Source organism: Oryctolagus cuniculus, chromosome 18 (genome assembly GCF_051225735.1).
Source record: "Oryctolagus cuniculus isolate XC-2025 breed Fujian yellow rabbit chromosome 18, ASM5122573v1, whole genome shotgun sequence".
Classification (NCBI taxonomy): Eukaryota; Metazoa; Chordata; class Mammalia; order Lagomorpha; family Leporidae; genus Oryctolagus; species Oryctolagus cuniculus.
The window spans coordinates 73,058,611-73,079,509 of record NC_142884.1 but is presented as its reverse complement, the minus strand read 5'-3'; the positions used below and the strand labels follow the sequence as shown (position 1 = coordinate 73,079,509).

The window sequence follows — 20,899 nt, the reverse complement described above, 5'->3', positions numbered from 1 at the left end:
GGCCCTCTCCTCTACATGTTTTATTAAGTCCAGACTATGTTGTTGTTATTTTTGTGTTAAATAGATAAATTCATTTTTAAATAAATTAAAAATTAAGAAAAACAAATTTTATATTTACCTGTGTACTTATTTCTGGTGCTCTTTGTTTCTTTTTATAGAACTGATTTCCACTGGCTTAATGTTCCTTCAGCTTAAAGGATACTTTTACACCTTTCTGATGGTGGATGTCTATGATAGATAAATTTCCTCTGAAAATTTTGTCTGAAAAAATATGTATCATATATACGAGATAAATCTATGTACACATAGATAAATATGTAACACATATATATGATACATTTGTATGCATTCCTAAAACTAAATATAGATGTTCTGCAAAGTCTCTCGCTCTGGCTGTTGGAACTTGTTCATCTCCCTGTTTGGGGAGTGGTTGTACCTGGAGCTTCCTCACTTCACTGGCACGCACACTGCTTAGCATCCATCAGCGCACACAGAGACACAGAGACCCTCATGCAGATCTGTTTGGTCTTTCTCTGTGTAGCTTCCTCTTCCTGATCTACACCCCCGAATCAGAGCTTCCTCAGCCTCCCACAACCCAGTCTCTGTGTCCTCAGCCCCGTGGGGCCACCTTGGTTCCCTCTTCTTGAGCTACTGTCTACAAATACAAAGAGGCCCTCATTTGTAGGGGTCCTCTTGTTTTCCGTCTCAGGGATCACGGCCCCGCATTGCTGCTGCTGTACAGTACCTGTGTCCATAAGTCTCATTTTCCAGTTTTCTACTTGTTTATGGTGAGAGGGCAAATCTGGTACCAATTCCTTCAAGGCTCTAAGTGAAGCTGGGTAATACTGCTTAATCTTTGGTTGTAATATAGAGTAGCAACACTAACTCTGAATGTAAGACAAGCAAAGAAAGCAAAATTCTCCCTGTATTCTCAGATGGTTTTTGTTCCTCCTTTCTTTTTTTGGGTGTGGATTGATGTATTTAAGAAAATTAAATACACATAATAACTATAACACTTTTCTCATTCTCATTAAACACTTTAGTCCATCTTTAGCATAAATAGCTAAAAACAGTCACTGTATCAGTTCTTTTCCATTATATTTATTTTAATTTTTAATATATGTATATATTTTCAGGAGAATTGTTTTTAAAGATTTATTAATTTGAAAGTTAGGGTTACAGAGAGGCAGAGGCAAGAGAGAGAGAAGTCTTCCATCCTCTGGCTCACTCCCCAAATGGCTGCAGTATCCGGAGCTGCGCAGATCTGAAGCCAGGAGCCAGGAGCTTCTTCCAGGTCTCCCACACAGGTGCAGGGTCCCAAGGACTTGGGCTGTCTTCCACTGTTTTCCCAGGCCATAGCGGGGAGCTGGATTGGAAGTGGAGCAGCAGGATTGAAGCAGCGCCCATATGGGATGCTGGCACTGTAGGCAGTGGCTTTACCTGCTATGCCACAGCGCTGACCCCTCTGGAGAACATTTTTAAGGCATATACTCAAAGTAGTATAATTGAATGGAAGATTTCCTCAAATTGTGGAAGATGAGAATATCTTTCTGTTGATGTTAAACATAAATGACAGCTTTGGTTTCATACAACATTCTTGTTTTGTACTTACTTACTCACTTTATTTATTTATTTATTTATTTATTTATTTATTTAAAAGATAGTTACAGACAGGCAGAGGCAGAGAGACAGAGGTTGGTCTTCCATCCTCTGGTTTATTCCCCAAAGGGCTGCAACAGCCAGAACTGGGATGATCCAAAGCCAGGAGCATGGAGCTTCTTCCAGGTCTCACACGTGGGTGCAGGTCCCCCAGCACTTGGGCTATCTTACATTGCTTTCCTAGGCCATAGCAGAGAGCTGTGTGTAAGAAAGATTCCTGGAATGTGTTTTTTGGCTCAGCAGGGTAGGCTGCCTGTTGGGATGCTCACAGTATTCTGGAGTGCCTTGAATTATGTTCTGCCTCCGCTTCCTATCCAGCTTCCTGCTAATGTGTCTGAGAGGCAGCAGATGATGGCCCAAGTATTTGGGATCCTTTCACTCACAAGGGAAATGGTAATGGAATTCCTGGCTCCTGGCTTCTGCCTGACCCAGCCCTGGCTGTTGTGAACATCTGGGGAATGAGCCAGCAGATGGAAGATTGATCTCTCTCTCTCTCTCTCTGCCTTTCAAATGATAGACAAACTTAAAAAAATTTTTTTAGAACTACTTAAAAGGACAAGTATGAGATAAACATGATTTTAATTCCTTTGAAGGTGACAATTTTTCTTGGTTTTGCTAGTATACTTGTGGAATCCCCCCCCCACTCAGTTATTGAATTCAATTGTGCTTCTGATATATGTCCTCATGTATTCTACTCACTGAATTGACTCAGAATACAGCCAATGCTTCAGACAAGTCGAAGCTTTATTAAATCTTTAACGTTTCTTATGTGCTACCTGTGATTATTGTTCTCAGTGCAGGTTTTCGTTGTCCTTTCCCAAGTGAATCCATTGTATTTCAGTTGTGTCCCTGTGGCTTGCTGTCCAGGTCTGCATCCTTGTTCATATTTGTTACATATGCTAAAAAGTTTTCTGTTTTTAGAGGGTAAATCATGGCTGTTATTCTCTTTACTCATTTAATTACCTGGCATATCATGAACACTTTTAAAAATTGCTTCCAGTAGGATTTTAATTTTTGCTATTTTCTTGGCCATTAAAAATGAATTAGTTAAGTCCTCTTACCTGAGTTCTGCAGTCCTCCAAGTTTTCTTGTTGAGTAGAACATTTCTACTTCTGGTTGTGTATATTCCTCAAAACTGCCTCATGTTTTAATGGAGTAAGCCCGTATTTGTGGGGAGCAACTCGGACTAGACTAAGTTACTGGAATTAAGACTTATTCTATGCATCTGCTCTCCCACAATATGGCGCTGAAAGGGAGTAAACAACTTCTACACAGCTGCCTCTCGCCAATTTGACTGATAAGCTGCAGGAGCTGATCCTGCTCCTGATTGGAGGAGAGCAGCGTACTCGGCGTGTGGGTAGCAGAGTTGGGATTGGTGGAAGAGGACTATAAAGGAGGAGAGAGACAACATGCACCAGGAACATCCGGATAACATCTGAGCAGCCCCCGAGAGAGCCGGCCGGTGGTGTGCCACTCCCCCACGGAAGTGGGGAAAGTGGCAGGGGGAGCCGCCCCTCCACGGAGGTGGAGGGGTCAGCAGCCAACCTGGGAAGGACCAGCAGCAAACCCGGGAAGGGCCGAGCAGACGAAAGAACAGCGCAGGGTCCTGTGTCGTTCCTCCGCGAATGGGGGAGCAACACGTATTGTGGGACAGATTTCATTCTTTTCATATCAGAGTATTCTAGGCACACTTCTCTTGGTTACAATGTTTTTTATCAGGAGTTCCATTTCTCCCATGTCCTCATCTTGAATGGTGAGTAACTTGAATAGGTGATTTTTTTGAAAATGTTTTGTTTAGGGGCTGGTGCTGTGGCGCACTAGGTTAATCCTCTGCCTGCGGCACCGACATCCCATGTGGGCACCGATTTTAGTCCCGGTTGCTCCTCTTCCAATCCAGCTCTCTGCTGTGGCCCGGGAAAGCAGTAGCAGATGACCCAAGTGCTTGGGTCCCTGCACCAGTGTGGGAAGAAGCTCCTGGCTCCTGGCTTTGGATTGGTGTGGCTCTGGCTGTTGCAGCCATTTGGAAAGTGAAGCAATGGAAGGAAGACCTTTCACTCTGTCTCTCTCTCACTGTCTGTAATTCTACCTGTCAAATAAATAAATAAATTTTTTTTAAAAAAGAATTTTTTTTATCTATTTGAGAGGTAGATTACAGACAGAAAGAGGGAAAGACAGAGAGAAAGGGCTTCCATCACTGATTCACTCTCAAATGGCCTCAATAGCCAGAGCTGAGTGGATCCAAAGCCAGGAACCAGGAGCTTCTTCCAGGTCTCCCATGTGGGTGCAGGAGCCTGAGCACTTGGGCCATCCTCTGCGGCTTTCACAGGCCCATTAGCAGGGAGCTGGATTGGAAGTAGAGCAGCTGGGACTCAAACCAGTGCCCATAGGAGATGCCAACATTGCAAGTGGTGGCTTAATCTGTTATGCCACAGCGCCAGCCCTGTTGAGTGAGTAATTTTTGAGAACTGTGTTTAGCCCTCCTTATGTGTTCACCTGAGTTTTAAGAGACCAAACTTATCAGTTCTGAAGCCACAGGGCACCTTGCAATGTGAAGTCCCCATACGGTGCTTGGCACATACACATTCCTTTTTCTGAATGTGTAGTCCCATCCACAGTCTCCAGGCAGCACAAAATGACTGAATGTGGAGTTGAGGAAAAGGACCCTCTTAGCAAAGTCCTGTTGAAGACAAAACAGAAAGGGAAGACTCTGGTGTTATTCATAGAATTGCAAGTCTGACAGGAGACAAAGGGGAAAACATAACTGTGGGTTGGACTCTGTTCCACATCCTGTTCTCCGTCCAGGTCATTTCCCAGAGCAGACTGCTGTGCCTGTTCCAGCCGGTTGCCGTTCCTGACGGACGAAGGTGCAGCTGATAAGATTTGTTAGAGGGTGCGTCATCCCTGCTCCCCTCCCCTGACCTCCTGCCTCACCTGTATGAAGCAGGGACGTGTCAGTGTGCACCTTTCATCACGCTTGGATTCATTGATCCCTAGATCTTTAACTGATGTCAGAGTTCAACTTCACGTCTTTCAACCAAACTTCCCCAATTTTGTAGTTCTTGCTTTCAAGCATCACAAATATACGTCTGTGTTTATAGATTTATATATACAGTCATGTGTCACATAATGACATTTTGGTCAACAGCAGTCTGCATATCATAATGGTCCTGTAAGATGAATGGAGGTGGGTGCCGGCGCTGGAGCGCAGTGGGTTAACCCCCTGGCCTGAAGTACTAGCATTCCACATGGGTGCCGGTTCTAGTCCCGGCTGCTCCACTTCCTATCCAGCTTTCTACTATGGCCTGGGAAAGCAGTACAGGATGGCCCAAGTCCTTGGGTCCCTGAACCACGTGGAAGACCTGGAAGAAGTTCCTGGCTCCTGGCTTCGGATCGACACAGCTCTGGCCGTTGCGGCCATCTGGGGAGTGAACCATCGTATGGAAGACCTGTCTCTCTCTCTGCCTCTCCTCTTCCTGTGTAACTCTGAATTTCAAATAAATAAATAAATCTTTAAAAAAAGATGAATGGAGATGAAAAATTCCTATTGCTTAGTGATGTCACAGCCACTGAAAAATTCCTATTGCCTGGTGATGTCATAGCCATTGTGATATCATAGGGCAGCACATTACTCTTGTTTGTGGTGATGTTGGTGTAAACAAACTTACTGCACTGGCAGTCATATGAAAGCATACCAATACAATTATGTCTTAGTATTTGATAATGATTATAAATGACTTATGTATTATGTACTCCCTTCTTCTTACAAAAGGAGTGAACTGTAGAGCAATTGCTGTGTTATGCCAGCAGTGGCTGAAGTAACTTGTGTTTATTGAGTCTCTTGATTGCCTCCAGAGGCCACATGTGATGACTGACTTCCATGACCTAGGTTTGTGCAGGTACCTTCCATTTTATCACCTAGCGATGAAATCAGCTAGCAATGCATTTCTTACAGTGTTCTGAATTGTTAAACAATGCAGGGCTCTTTATGTCTATATCACATTGTTTATATGTATATATATATGTAGACATAGTAAATATATAAAACATTAGCTGCATATTTAAATAATATTGGAGGAAAGACACTTGAGTGGTGTATTTCTTGATCCTTGACTGATTTTCTGTTTCTATGGTCTTTACCACATGAAGGTATGAATTAAACATGTTGGACTCATGAGCTTCTTCCCTTGATGCTCTGTAGTCACTACTTAATCATCTTAGAGCACGTGTTATTGCAGGGGAGAAATGCGTGGTTAGAACATGTGTTTCTTCCTTTGTATTTCTTTCCTCAGGTCAAGTGCTTGCAGTGTTTTTCTTTTAGTTTAACTTAACAAATACATATTAAGCATCTACTGGTGTCAGACATGTTTCTAGGACATGAGCCCCTAAATAATAACAGTGAAAATGATAACTTAAGCTTTCCTAGTGCTTAGAGTCAATTGTAAATGACTGTTAGTTAACTAAAAGTATTATGAACATTATTAAAATTCAGAGGGCAATCATGGACATACAGCTAAGATAATTTAATCCAGCTAAAGAAGAAAGATTTTCCTGAGAAAGTGAAACCTCAAAAGAGGAAGTCAATATTGCCTAGGTTGAGAGATAGGAAGTAGGGGTGGGGGAAGGAGAATATGTAGACAGTGGGAACATATATGCCAATGCAAAGAGCTGGGAAGCCAGTGCCACACCTGGGAGCACGGAGAATATTACACAAAATGGAGATTGATGCTTACAGTATGCAGGAAGGTGGGTTCTATGAGATTATTTGAGTTTTAAGATACTACTCTAAAAGATGAGCCCAAGTTGTATATAAAGATAATTGAAAATGAATCTTGATGAAGAATGGGATGGGAGAGGGAGTGGGAGATGGGATGGTTGCGGATGGGAGGGAGGTTATGGGGGGGAAAGCTGCTATAATCCAAAAGTTGTACTTTGGAAATTTATATTTATTAAATAAAAGTTAAAAAAAATATGAACCCAAGTGAAGAGTTGATGGTATGTAACACCATCAACTTTCTGTTTTAGAAAGAGCTCTCTGCTTGCAGAATGAGTATATTTGGGGAAGGGGCACCAGATATGTTGCTAGTAGGCCAGATTGGAGGCTTCTGCAGGAGCCTAAATGAAAGAAAATTGTGGCTTAGATTAAGGTGACGAGGTGGGGATGGACAACAGGCAGATGTGGAAAATACCTAGCATGTTAAATCTATAGGGCTAGGTCTTTCTGTCTGTCTGTCTGTCTGTCTCGCTCTCTTTCTCTTTTTCTCTCTTTCTTTTTTGACAGGCAGAGTTAGACAGTGACACAGAGAGACAGAGAGAAAGGTCTTCCTTTTCCGTTGGTTCACCCCCAAAATGGCCGCTGCGGCCAGCGCTGCGCCAATCCAAAGCCAGGAGCCAGGTGCTTCCTCCTGGTTTCCCTTGTGGGTGCAGAGCCCAAGGACCTGGACCATCCTCCACTGCCTTCCTGGGCCACAGCAGAGAGCGGGACTGGAAGAGGAGCAACTGGGACTAGAACCCGGGGTGCCAGCGCCACAGGCAGAGGATTAGCCAAGTGAGCCATGGGAGCAAGTTTAGGAGAGGAAGTGAAGGAAATTTTATGAGCTTAGTGAAAGGATTGAGCTGGAGATATGGCTTTGGAAATTATTGGCATATCAATGGGAATGGAAGCGCAGGCAGAAGGTGGAGTTGCAGACAAAAACTCAGAGCCTGGAAGATTGTCTATTAAAGTTGGAGGGAAAAAAAGAGAGATCCAGGAATGTAGAATGAATAAAAGTACTTAGGAAAGCTGGGAGGGAAATGAAGAAGTTTGGTGTCCGTGAAACCAAGGAAAAGGGTATTTCTCAATAAGATTAATTGGGCTGGCTCTGTGGCATAGCCAGTAAAGCCACCTCCTGCAGTGCTGGCATCCCATATGTGCACCGGTTCAAGTCCTGGCTGCTCCGCTTCTGATCCAGCTCTCTGCTATCGCCTGGGAAAGCATTAGAAAACGACCCAAATCCTTAGGCCCCTGCACCCGCAGCGAAGACCCGGAAGAAACTCCTGGCTCCTGGCTTCAGATTGGCACAGCTCCGGCCATTGCAGCCAACTGGGGAGTGAACCAATGGATGGAAGACCTCTCTCTCTCTCTCTCTCTCTCTCTCTGCCTCTCCTTCTCTCTCTGTGTAATTCTGACTTTCAAGTAAATAAATAAAAATGTTGCAACAAATCAAACAAGAGTTGGAAAGTGTCCCTTAGGTTGCAAGGAGGCTGTGATTTTTTTCTTGATAATAGAATTTTTGCTGGGGTAGGTTGGTTGAGGACACACTGGGTGGTAGATAAAGAAAATGAGAAGAGACAGCGCTTGACTTTTGGGTTGATGACTCTGAAAGATGTTTTTCAGGCCTTTATTTTTCTTTGAAAGTTTAGCCATTATTTGCTTTGGAAAGGATGTGTAATTGTTTTTTGCTTGAAATGTGGCTGGCTATCTCATGGCAGAAATTTAAAGATGCTTAGTTTGTATGCATTTTGATCCATTCGCTCTGTCCTTTCCTGAAGAAACATCCACGCATTTGTTGATTGTTTCTGATCTATCCAACTTAGCTTCTGGCTCCTCAAATATTTTCATTTAGTATCGCTTTAATTGATTTTTTAAAATTCTGTTGATGTGTCTCAAATTATGTCCGCATGATTTAATCGGTTTTTGGCAGCATTAAGTCTTTCCTTTACCGTTTTCTATATGGCTGTTTTATTAATTATAATTGTAATGGAATTGATGGCTCATGTCAGATTGTTCTCATTTCATAGAAAGTACATCCTGTGCAAGGAATGTGTTATGAAGTATTCTTTTCATGAGGTTTAGTAAAAGATTTTTTATCCAGTAGTCTAAACACAAGATTGTGTGCTGGAATTGTTGTATACTTGTTATACCCTTAGTTTTTAAATAACCATTGTCTATTTTTGAAAATAATTTATTGAAGGAGCTGGAGCATGGTTTCTTGCATTGAATAGTCCGCCGTGATGGTGAGCTCCATTGAGCTGTATCTCTGATGGTGAGAGTCGTAATGGAAGGGTGAAGAATGCCTTTCTCTGATGCGATTTTTTACCGTGAAAAGCTCATAAATTTCATGGGACAAATGTCATTTGTTATTGAACAGGAGGTGGCTGTGATATAGAGGCTGAAAGAGGAAGCCGGAAAAGAAGGGCAGAGAAAGAAAAATACGGACGAGGGCTCTTTTCATCAGTGCTGTAACACTGTTCCATTTTCCTCGGATTCTGGGCTGCAGTTACAGCCACTCCGGTAGGCGAGGGACCCTGGTCACAGCCCACTCTGCAGATCAAGAAGGATTTCCTGGAAATAAAGAACTTAATTTTAAAGAGTCATTTATCATTTTTATGTATTTGTAATTTTTTAAAGGAAACAAATACAAAACAAATCTCTCTGTATGAGAATTGATAAGTGTAATCTAGTTACTGAGTTTCCAGTATTAAATATTGATATATATGTCATTTCCCCCATTTTCAAGTTAATCCAGAAGGTTTTTAATGTGGAAAACTATGACTTATGCTTACCACATTTTTCAGTTATTTGATATGATTCGTTTAGGTTAGACAAAACTCTTCTAGGATAGAAATGTCTTCAAAGCTCATTTATTTTTTACAATCCCACCTAATGTTATAAGATGACTTTTTCTTCTTTTTATTATTATTGTGTTCCTTTGAGGTTAAGATATGTAGATCTTGGAAATATCTTATTCTAGTAGAGGTCAGATCATGAATATCCCGACTAAGTGATCTTTCATTATAAAGGAATTCATAGCAAAACCCTTAGTGTCTTATTTAGCACTTCACTCCTCTCTTGTGAACTTCAGAAAGTTTTTATGGCCTTTATTGATTTCTTACCAGAGCATCTCCAGGTGGACTGAGCCTTTGTAGCCGCGGCAAGGAGCAAGAAGAGTGACTGACTGTGGCGACAACAGCTGACATCACCCGGCAGTATTCAGGGACTGCCAGAGAGGTCATTTCAGCTTCTCACTATTTGATATTTTCTTCACACAACACAGCTTCTAAGCAAGAGCGGTAAGTCAACATGGGTGATTTCATTCTTGCAGAATTTAAGTATACAGATGGGAAATGTTCTCTCAAACACAACATACTAAGGTTCTCCTAAACATATAGGCTCATCATATCCCTTTGTTTAGTCACAACGGAGCATATAATATTTTTTTAAAAAAGATTTATTTATTATTTTAAAGGCACATTTACAGAGAGGCAGAGGCAGAGAGAGACAGAGAGGTCTTCCATCTGCTGGTACTCTCCAAATGGTCACAATGGCCAGTGCTGGGCCAATCTGAAGCAAGGAGCCAGGAGCTTCTTCTGGGTCTCCCACGTGGGTGCAGGGGCCCAAGCACTTGGGCCATCTTCCACTGCTTTCTCAGGCCATAGCAGAGAGCTGGATTGGAAGTGGAGCAACCAGGACTCAAACCAGCGCCTATATGGGATGCTGGCACTGCAGATGGTGGCTTTACCTGTTATGGCACAATGCCGGTCCCAGGAGCTTATATTCTGTTAGCTGCAGAAACTCCTCCTGAATTCTACCACACTTTCTCTTTTTCATCTTTTGTCTTCATTTCCGTTTACATTTTTTATCTGATCCATAGGCTCAAATGTTTTTTTTGAGACATTTTTTAAAAACTGGGACATTTGTCTAATTTTGGTTTAGGAATTCTCTGTCAGATTTTGCAACATTCTAATGATACCATACATTCATCGCCATATGCAGAACCTTACACTGAGTCTATGTTCCACTTGTAATATTTGATGTGACACAAATATCTTTCTATTTTGCACACTGTTTCTCAATATTGATCCATATGGCCCATCAGACACTACATTGATTTTTATTTTCTGTCTGAACCTTCTTGAATACACAGTAATATATCAAGATCCAGTGTTGAAGAACAATTCATATTGTCCTAAGTCCTAAGGCATACAGCTGTTACTGGTACATAGAAACCGTTTAACAAAATTTCCCTAAGGTGAAAAATCTAGGTAGGGTCAAAGGCCTTTGTAAATAGAGTTGTAGTTTAGCAAATGAGGAACCATGAGCCCAGGGATGATTGTATAATTATTGAAGTCCTAACTCACAGCTGGCCGCAAGAAGACCAAGCACGAGAATCCCAGAGCCCTCTCTCTCCTCCTTTAACTGCCAAATGCAGACATGGCCATGGATATTTCCACTGCTGTCAAAGATAGTGCAAATATTAGACCCTTTATTCTGCCGGCATTATAGAGTGTCTGTTATGAGGTAGGGTACCTGGCTAGTTCTTGTGCATCTCGGAAGTGACCCAACATGCACAGTACCCACAGGAATTTTACCATCCTGTGAGTGACTGGGGATTAGGACAAAAAAATCAGATATGCCCACAAATGGTTAGGACACATAGTATAGTAAGAGCACTTCTGTAGGTCCTGTTTAAAATGCTATGGAATATATGATGTTCAGAGCAGCATTATTCATGATAGCCACAGAATGGAAGCAACTCATATGTCCTCAACTGATGAATGGAACAAAATATGGTAAATCCATCCAGTGAGAATTACTTGGCAGTAAAGAGGAGTGAAGTACTAGCACAAGGTACAGCATAAATGAGTTTAAGAGAAGTGAGCTGGAGATAGTGACAACCTGAGGTGTTACCATCCAAGAAGCCTTTATGGGAATATAGAGAGGTGGTTGTATACATGGAGCTTCCTTCTGTAGAGGGGTAGCAGTAGCACCCTTGGATGGAGAGACCCCAAATGATAACTGCCCTGATTCATTCTCCTTCTACCCTCCAATGTCTGCCAATCCCTTTTACTTGTTGGCTACACCCAACAAGAAGCCAGAGGCAAGAGAGCTCATTGATGTAATCCACATGATTCAATCGGATGGGGCAGAGAAAGGCATGGAAGGTAGATCCACAGGGCCAGATGGAAGGCATTCACCAACGATGTAGAGGAGTAAAGAAAATGGCATGTGAAATGAAAATGGAGTGGCCAAGGGCACACTGAACCATTGCACCACCATGGCACCCTGATTCTTACTCTTCCCAGCTTCATGCCCTGAGGCTGTTTTATGTCTGGTAAACTTGAAAGGTTTCCTTAAGACGCTTTTCCCAGTGAATTCTGAATCCCTACAGACTCTCACTTCCATAATTCTGCATGAGGTTCATGTTTCCCCTCATTGCTGATCCCAGAGAAGCCAAGCCTTCCAAGTCAGTCCAGGAACCTCAAGACCTTCTTCAGGAACCGATGCTTATATAATAAGAGCAAATGAGCTCCCGGTTCTGAGGAGGAGTTAGAAACCACTCTTCCTGAGACAGCTGAGGGAAGGAGGAAGGAGTGCAAGCAAGTGATTGTAGGGATCCATCATGTCTACCACCAGGGAGCAGATGCACCAATTTTAAGGACGTACAGAAAAGAGATTTTGCTGGTGTCTTTGAACAGAGGAGGGAAAAATGGCAACTTGGAAGAGAAACTGAGTTTTTGGTTTGCTTATCCCTTTCTTCTAAAGTTGCTTTCCAGTCAAGAAAAGCACGCAAAACCCAGTACACTCTCTGTCTGAGAAATGAACAGTTAGGCATTGAGGTGTTCTTGACTGACCTTGGTAAATTTCTTGTCTTATGGGCTGTCTCCATGATAGCTGTAGTCTAAGAAGTTATGTCTTCCCTTATACCAGAATAGATTTAATCCAGAAACATGGACCAATATGAAGAAGGCTTTCAAAGGCTAATACACAGGACAGATACCAAGTTTGTTTATAATAATAAACAAGGTTGGGGAGCTAGAGCATTTACCAAAGCTTGATTAGGCCATTCTATTTGTATGGAAAAACTTTATGGAAGCCAAATCATAATCATAAGGTTGCTGGGAGATAAAATAAAGTGTAGGTGGTTGTATGGTTGAAAGTTCAGACCCACAGCAGAGATAGGCCTGCCAGATGAAAAAACCTATTTGCAATGGTTAAAAGGACAGCTGTTTCTTAGATGACACTTAGATGGCAAATTCCAATGTTGCCCTGTGACTTTCTTTCTTTCAATCCTGAACAATATTTCTTTTGAGTGGTAATAATTAGTTCTCTCATCCATCCATACATACAACTATCTTTTCATCCATTCTGCAAAAAGTTAGGTTAAGTTCTAGTGGTAGGGCCTGGGAGCCACCTTAGATCTTTAACTCAAATCCATGTCTTGTTTTTTTACAGTTTTACTCTCACAAGACAATTATCAGTTTCTCTGGGTAATTGTTCTTTTGGATAATTGAGGGATGAGATACTGTGATTGAAGATATGTTGAAAATAGGGGGAGGAATGGATATAAACCAAGGACTCAGTTCAAAGACTACAGAGTAATGATACTAATACCTCTCAGGATCCAGTATCTGCTGCTGAGGTTAGGATAGGAAAGAATCCCATCCTTTAAGAAAGATGTAAGCGAACATTTAAAAGAATGGACTTTGGTGAAATTCTTTATTCCTTTGAACTGTCTCAAAATTTACACTATCTCCAAATTTGTCTGTTGTATAATTTTAAGTATTTATACATATGGTGATGACTTCTGGGCTGTCTGGAATAATGTTTTCTAAGTGTTCTGAAAATATTTAGAGGGGCCAGCGTTGTGGCATAATGGATTAAGCCACTGCCTGCAGTGCCAAAATCCCATATGGGTGCTGGTTTGAGTCCTGGCTGCACTGCTTCTGATCCAGCTCCTTGCTAAACTGGCTGGGAAAGCAGTGGAAGATAGCCCAAGTGCTTCGGCCCCTGCACCGATGTGGGAGACCCAGAGGTGGCTCCTGGCTCCTGGCTTTGGCCTGTGCCAGCCCCAGGTGTTGCAGCCATTTGGGGAGTGAACTAGCACGTGGAAGATCTGTCTCCCCACCTCTCTCTGTAACTCTGTCTTTCAGAAAAGTAAATAAATATTAAAAAAAGAAATATTTGAGTTAAATAAAGTAACTATATGCTCTAGGTCAGGGGTCAGCAGACTATGGATCCAGCCTGCTGACTACTTTTGTGAAGTTTTGTTGGAACACAACCACATACATCTAATTTAATGTTGTGTGTGGCTGTTTTAATGCTAAAGTGGTAGAATTGAGTGATTGCAACAGTGAATGTGTGGCCTACAAAGACAAAGCTGTTTACCATCTCTCCCCTTGCAGAAAAGATCTGCTGAACACAAGCTTCTACTTTGTTTACATACTGCTGCCTCCAACAGCTGAGTTGAGTTTTATGTTGACAGTTCATCCAGTTGAATTGTAGACTTCCTTTGATGGTATGGGTGATCATTCACCATACCTGCTCCCACTGTGGGTGGAATGCGTTTACCTTCATCATTGCAGTTGGCTTGGCCATATGTCTTGCTTTGGCCAAAAGAAGCCTAACCCTCTAGTTGCAGAAAGATGCTTTGATTCCTTTCTCTTTTGTGTGTCTACTCTACATTTCTGATCCATGGTTACCATGGAGCTCACATAAAATATCTTAAAACAGCTTATTTTAAGCTGACAACAACTTTGCATAAAACTGTACACATTTTTAAAAAATGAATTAATTTTTGGAAAAATTACATTCATTGTATTTTAAAGACACAGAGGTAGACAGATAGACACACACAGAGATAAAGAGAGAGAGAGAGAGAGAGAGAGAGAGAGGGAGGGAGGGAGGGAGAGAGAGAAAAAGAGAGGGAGGGGAGAGAGGGAGAGGGAGAGGGATGGAATCTTCTATCTACTGGTTTACTCCTCAAATGCCCACAACATTTGGGGCTGGACCAATGCCAGTAGCCTGGAACTTCATCCTTGTCTCTCACATGTGTGGCATGGATCCAAATACTTGAGCCATAATCTACTGCCTTCTAGGGTGTGCCTTAACATGAAGAAGGATCAGAAGTGGAGTAGCCAAGACTCAAACCAGCCACTCCAATATGGAATGTGGGTCTCCTCTGCACCATTCACCTACCCAAGATTCTACACTTACATTTCCTCTTCCATTATATGTTTTTATGTCATCATAAATCTATTTTATATTGTGTATACATTAAAAATTATTATTAACTATTATTTTTAAATTGTCTTTTAACCTTGAAACTAGAGTTATAACTGATTTATATATCACCATTGTAGTATTCAAGTATTCTGCATTTGAATTTATACTCAAACTTACCAGTAAGTTTTCTATTTTTATGTTATTAATTAGCATTTTTGTTTTAGCTTAAAGAACTGTCTTTAGTATGTCTTGCAAGGGAAGTCTAGTGGTGATGTACTTCTTCAGATTTTCTTTGTCCTGGGATATCTTTATATTTTTGAAGTGAAAGCTTTTCTGAGTATGATATTCTTGTTTGGTAGTTTTTTTTTCTTCCAGCACATTGGATCTGTTTCTCACTTTCTCTTGGTCCTAAGTTTCTGCTGGGAAATTCATTGATAGCCTTATGAAAGTTCCCTTGTATATGAGAAATCTCTTTTCTCTTGCTCCTTTCAAAACTATAAATGGTTCCTTTCAGTAGTTCATCTTACGATTTTTCACCTTTATGATAGTATAAAAGTGGCATGCATTCAATAGAAACTATATTTTGAGTTTTGATCTTTTCAAGGATAGCAATAGGTAGCATGAGACTGTCTCACAAAGCAGTGTCAGTGAACCATAGCTCCCATTCAGCCACATGATGATGAAGGTAAACTACTGATATACTACAGTGTCTGTATTGCTAGGCTATAGTGTTCAATGGTTTGGTGTATTAAATATGTTTTTGAATTATTAAATTTTTAATTTATGATGGGCTTATTGGGATGTAATCCCAATGTAAGTTAAGGAGCATCTGTATAATATTTTCTCTGATTTCACCTAATTGGAAACTTTTGAGTTCCATGTATCTGGATATCCACATCTCTCCCCAGATTTGGGGAGTTTTCAGCCATTATTTTTTTTTAAATAAACATTCTGCCCCTTTCTCCGTATCTTCTCCTCCTGAGACCCCTATAATGCAAATTCTAGCTCTTTTAATGGTGCCTCATAAACTCCATAGTGTTTCATCACTGTTCTTTCTTTTTTACTCTCTAACTGGATATGTTCAGATAACCTGTCTTCACATCCATTGATGTTTTTCTTCTGCCTAGTCAAGTCTGCCACTGGTACACTCTATTGCATTTTTCATTTCATTCATTGTATTCTTCAATTCCAGAATTTGGTTCATTTTTGTGATTTCTCTTTATTACACTTCTTGTTTTTTTTTCCACGTATTTAAAAAAATTGAGTTGTCTAATGTATTTTTAAAGATTTATTTATTTATTTGAAAGTCAGAGTTACACAGAGAGAGGAGAGGCAGAGAGAGAGAGAGAGAGAGAGAGAGAGAGAGGTCTTCCATCTGATGGTTCACTCCCCAATTGGCTGCTATGGCCGAAGCTGCGCGGATCTGAAGCCAGGTGCCAGGAGCTTCTTCCAGGTCTCCCACGTGGGTGCAGGGGCCCAAGGGCTTGGGCCATCTTCTACTGCTTTCCCAGGCCATAGCAGAGAGCTGGATAGGAAGTGAAGCAGCTGGGACTAGAACCTGTGCCCATATGGGATGCTGGTGCTTCAGGCTAGGGTGTTAACCTGCTGCGCCACAGTGCTGACCCCAGTATAATGTATTTTCTTATAGCTTGCTGAACCTCCTTAAGACAATCATTTTGAATGCTTTTCAGAAAATTTATAAATACCCTTATCTTTGGGGTTGGTTATTAGAATACTATTGTGTTCTTTCGATGGTGTTTTGTTTCTTTGATTTTTTCATATTCCTTGACATTTTGTGCTATTATCTTCACCTTCAAAATAACAATCACTTCTTATGTCTTTATTGACTGTCTTTGGGAAAGAAATGCCATCGTTAAATAATCCATCTGGGAATTCCGAGGTGCTCTCAGATTGTTTTTAAGGATATATATACTTTATATCTGTTGTTTCCTATTGGGGAGTTGCTTAAGGTTGTATGTCTTTTCTTGAAAAGCAGGCTAGATGCCAATCGTTTTCCATTTATTTTCCCTTGGATGGTGTCATGAAACACTCAAGTTGAACACCTTCTTCTGATCTCACAAAGCTTAACTGGGTGTTTGTGAAGATGCTTACATTTTCTGTACACAGAGATGGATTTGGGAGACTCACCTGGGGTCTTGGAGTTGAGGCATTAGGAGTATTTGGAGTGCCCTGAACCAAATTGGGAAAGGTCTACAAGTTAGTCATGTAACATGGCTCCAGGATGGAGTTCATCTTGAAGCTTATGGAGTGGTTTGTAAGATCTACCCGCTGTGTTTCTAGTTCCAGTCTCCCAACGACTCACTCATGCTGATCCCTTCAATATTCTGTGTGTGATGGGAAATAAGTGGGCCTCTTGGGCTGTGTCCTGCATTGCTGGGAAACTTGGATGCTCACCACACTCTTATTCCCCTCCATGGAAAATAATGTAGCCCAAGGGTCTCTCTTGTCACTGAGTTGTGCTGCCTTGTGGGAAGGGTGACATAGGTACAGTGAAACTTTCTTGTCTTCTTTTGTGCATCTGTTCTCAGATTCCAGTGGTATGCTGGAATTTCTGTTTTCTATTCTTGTACTCCACAATGATATTCTCATCCTTGATAATAGACAAAATCAGTGTCTCTGTGGAGAGATGATAGTGAGAACTCCTATCCTGCCATCTTGCTGACATCACTTCTGTTTGTAGCTCTTCACATTCCTCTTAGCCTTTGTCTCTGAGCTCTGCTTGTCCATCCTTTTCCTTGAGCTCCAGTACAGCTCTGTCCTTCACTTCTGTAGTTCTCTTTCCGAAAGCAAGAATCTGCGGGGATCCTTAAATTAGTGGTGATTAGTGGAGGAGTCCTATGTTTAGTGTTTCTATCCTTGAATTCCATCTTATTTGAAATTACTTCTTATCTTCTTTGTTATGTTTTCCATGACATCTGTTTGCTTATCCCTTTATATTAAAATTTTTAGCATAAAATCTGATATGATTAATTATGTATTTTGCACTATTTAATTTGTACTTATTCCTAATTGTTATTTAATTATCAATTTCTTTTATTCATGTTATTACTAATGATGGGTCTCCTGGGTCATCTTTTATCATATTTGCCTTCCTCTTTGCTTGCTCTTTAGTGACAGTTTTTCCATGTGTTTTCTAGTCATTGAGTCATTTATCTTCAATGACCCCCCTACTTTCAATTCATCCCCTAAACTGTTCAGTGGTAGGACTGGGTTTCAGTTTGAAACCCAGATGAACACTGAATAATTTTTTAGTGTAAGTATATTGAAATTTAGCTTGGTACATAATATTATAAAATTATTCATATTTAATAGGGGCATCCTGTTTTTTTTTCTTATGAAGTCTCTTCAATTCTGGCAACCCTTATCAATGAAGAAATCATAATTTTATGAGGTCTGAACATTCTTTTTGTGTGTTGCATTTGAATCTCCTTAAGTGGTGTTATTTATTTGCTTGGTCAGGTTGTTCTCTGTTGCTTTTAGGACTATCATTTCACTGGCTAAGTGTTTTGTTTTTTTCTAATTGGTCATGCTTTTTATGGCTGATGAATTTCCTTTGAAGTGTTATTTTTAAAAATGGTCAGAGATCTGCCTGTTGCAGGACCCCAAGTGGAATCTGGCTTCAGAGTGGTGGAGACCATAGGTATCACAGGATGGGGTGCGTGTGTGGCAGAAGGTAGGCAACAGTCCCTTGCCAAGAGCCTAAGAAGGAGCCTCTCAGTGCTGAGGTGTGTTTGTGGTCTTCCAGCTTCACAGATGTGGAAGATTAAACCCACCCGTTCAGTATTTCTGTACTCTCTTGGGGATTGTGGATGCCAGACATAATCATACAGGACTGATTCTCTCACTTCAGGAATCCTCAAGTCTATATAGACCATTCTCTTTTTGCATATCTATCATTAGTAATTCCGACTTCAAGATTTTCAAATGATGGTCTCATGCCTGTCACCCAGCTCTGTCGCTGGGACCCATTGCTTTCTACCTCCAGTCTGTCCAAGCAAGAAAATGGCTATCACAAAAAGAGGAATGAAGGGAGAGGTGGGCTTTGAGTGCATTGAAAGTCCTGAAAGATACAAGTTGCAAAAGAAATTAACTGTCAGATTGGTTGTCGTGAAATATTTGTTATAAATTAGAAAAAAATATTAAATTGAAAAGGATTTTGCTTTCAGAATGTGTGCAATTGTCTTTAAGTCCTCATTCCATTTTGAGGAAACCAAAAATGAAAATCAGAGAGAAGGCATTTGGATATGATCTATGCGGAGAAGATAATGTAGATTCCTGTCCTATGCTGTCCAATACAGCACCCAAGTGCAACTGAAGCCAAATGAGGCTCATATGACTTTATAAGAAAAGGTGTAGACCATTTCGATTACCCTGGAGGATTCTACTAGTTAGCCCTGGGATCAGTTGTCCATACTCATGGGAGAATTCCTTGTGTCAATACTACAGACATTGGTTAACGAATGTGCATCTGTATATCTGACAGTAAAATGATGCAGTTAATGTGTTTATTACTTTAATGACACACTTGAACCTGGAGGACATTATGCTACATGAAATAATCCACATAAAGATAAATACCTCACTTACATGTGGAATCTAAAAAAGTCAAACTTGTAGACATAGAGAGTAGAACAGTGGTTACCAGGGGCTGGGGGTGGAGATGGAGGAGTGTATGGAGAGAGGTTGACCAAAGGGTACAAAATTTTAGTTAGATAGGAGGAACATATTTCTGAGATCTATTGTATAGCAAGGTGACCATAGTTAATGTATTGTATACCTAAAAATTGCTGAGGCTAAATTTTAAATGCCTTGTTATAAAAGTGACAGCCAATTGAAGTGATGAATATGTTAATTAACTTGATTTAACTCCATGTTGTATACATAAACCAAAACACTGTACCCCATTAATGTATATTTCATGATTTGTCAGTTAAAATCATAATAATTAAAAAAATTTTAAACAGTTGCCTGTTAGTCAACCCCAGTCTCATTGGAGAATAAGATTCTACTGTAGTTCTATGTTACCCTGTGCCTCATAAAATGGGTAAATAATAAGGGAAAAGATGACAGAAGAGAGAGTAGGGGAGCACACAGTAGGTGGAGCCTGTGTTTCCTTTACAGAAAAAAGTAAGTAATTTTCCATTTAGTAATAAGCACTTAGTTTTAGGATGGACTTCATTGAAGCATAAACAGCTCAGTGCTGTCCCCCATTATTTGGGGGTGAAGGCCCTGGTAGCTCTCTAAGTCAGCTGGTCACATATCAGATTGAGGAAGCTGGCCAAGCCTGTTTCGTGGTCTGGTTACTCCCTCAAGGAAGCCCTTGTAGAACCACCCCCTCCTTCCTCCTGACCCCACCTGCCTGGACTGTTCTATGGCATTTGTAATTGTGTTTATTTTACACTTGCAATTTTCTCCCTCACTCTCCCAAGTTCCATGAGGGCAATGACCATGACTGGTTTTGCTTACTCCTGTATCCTTGGTCCCCAGTACATAACAGGACGTCAGTAAATATTAGCTGAAGAATAGAAGGAGAAATTGATAAAAGGCAAGTTTGTAATGATCACAGGTGTACACCAACTGGGTCCTGCTCCATCAAGGAATGGGAGCTGGCTGCTGGAGGCAAAAGCATTTTTCATTTACATTTATGCATTTGACCCTAAAAAATGTCACTAGATTTTACAACTCATTTACAGTGGTGTCTTGGAATGGCTGCAGACTCATAAATAACCAGGAAGTTAATGCTGAAGGAAAAAAAAACAGTTGAAAAATCAGTTGGTTATTTTCAAAATTCATTTCACAATGCATTTTCTCTTATCCAAGAGGCAGGGAGCTCAGTGTCTATCAATCTTTAAAGTAAGTATCTCCCTCTTGGTTAATCAATCTCGTCATGAAAGTTTATGATGTTTTGGGATTAGAGCGTACCAGTTTGAATAGGAGGCACAGGGAAAGAAGAACACTAGAAGAGCAGAAGAAACCTTAATTTTATTTAGTCTCCAATCATAACCAATATTTGCGTAAGGAATAATCAGAATTTTCAAAAATACAAGCAGTCTTTTATTGTCATTGGTAGCTCATATGTGTACCATAGCAATCAGAACAAGATGTTAAAGTTCATTTTCAAGGACTTGAAATAAATAGCCAAATTATAAAACGTAGGATAGAACAGGCAGCCCAGAGTAACTTCTTATCCCCGAACTCTCAATGCCTTTGTGAAAGAAATGTCAATAAGGAACTTTC

At 40.8% G+C, this 20,899-nt stretch overlaps 1 protein-coding gene across 2 annotated transcripts in view; it reads left to right on the top strand.

Annotated features, from left to right (window-relative positions):
- Positions 1 to 20,899, top strand: part of CDYL2 (chromodomain Y like 2) — a 426,814-nt gene that overhangs the window by 161,068 nt on the left and 244,847 nt on the right. The window contains exons 1-2 of one of the 2 annotated variants that reach the window (XM_089318825.1): positions 8,811 to 8,929; positions 9,535 to 9,708. The gene's annotated coding sequence lies outside the window, so the exon portion shown is untranslated. Of the gene's footprint in view, positions 1 to 8,810; positions 8,930 to 9,534; positions 9,709 to 20,899 lie in introns of those variants that run through there. The other variant, XM_089318824.1, reaches the window with a different exon arrangement.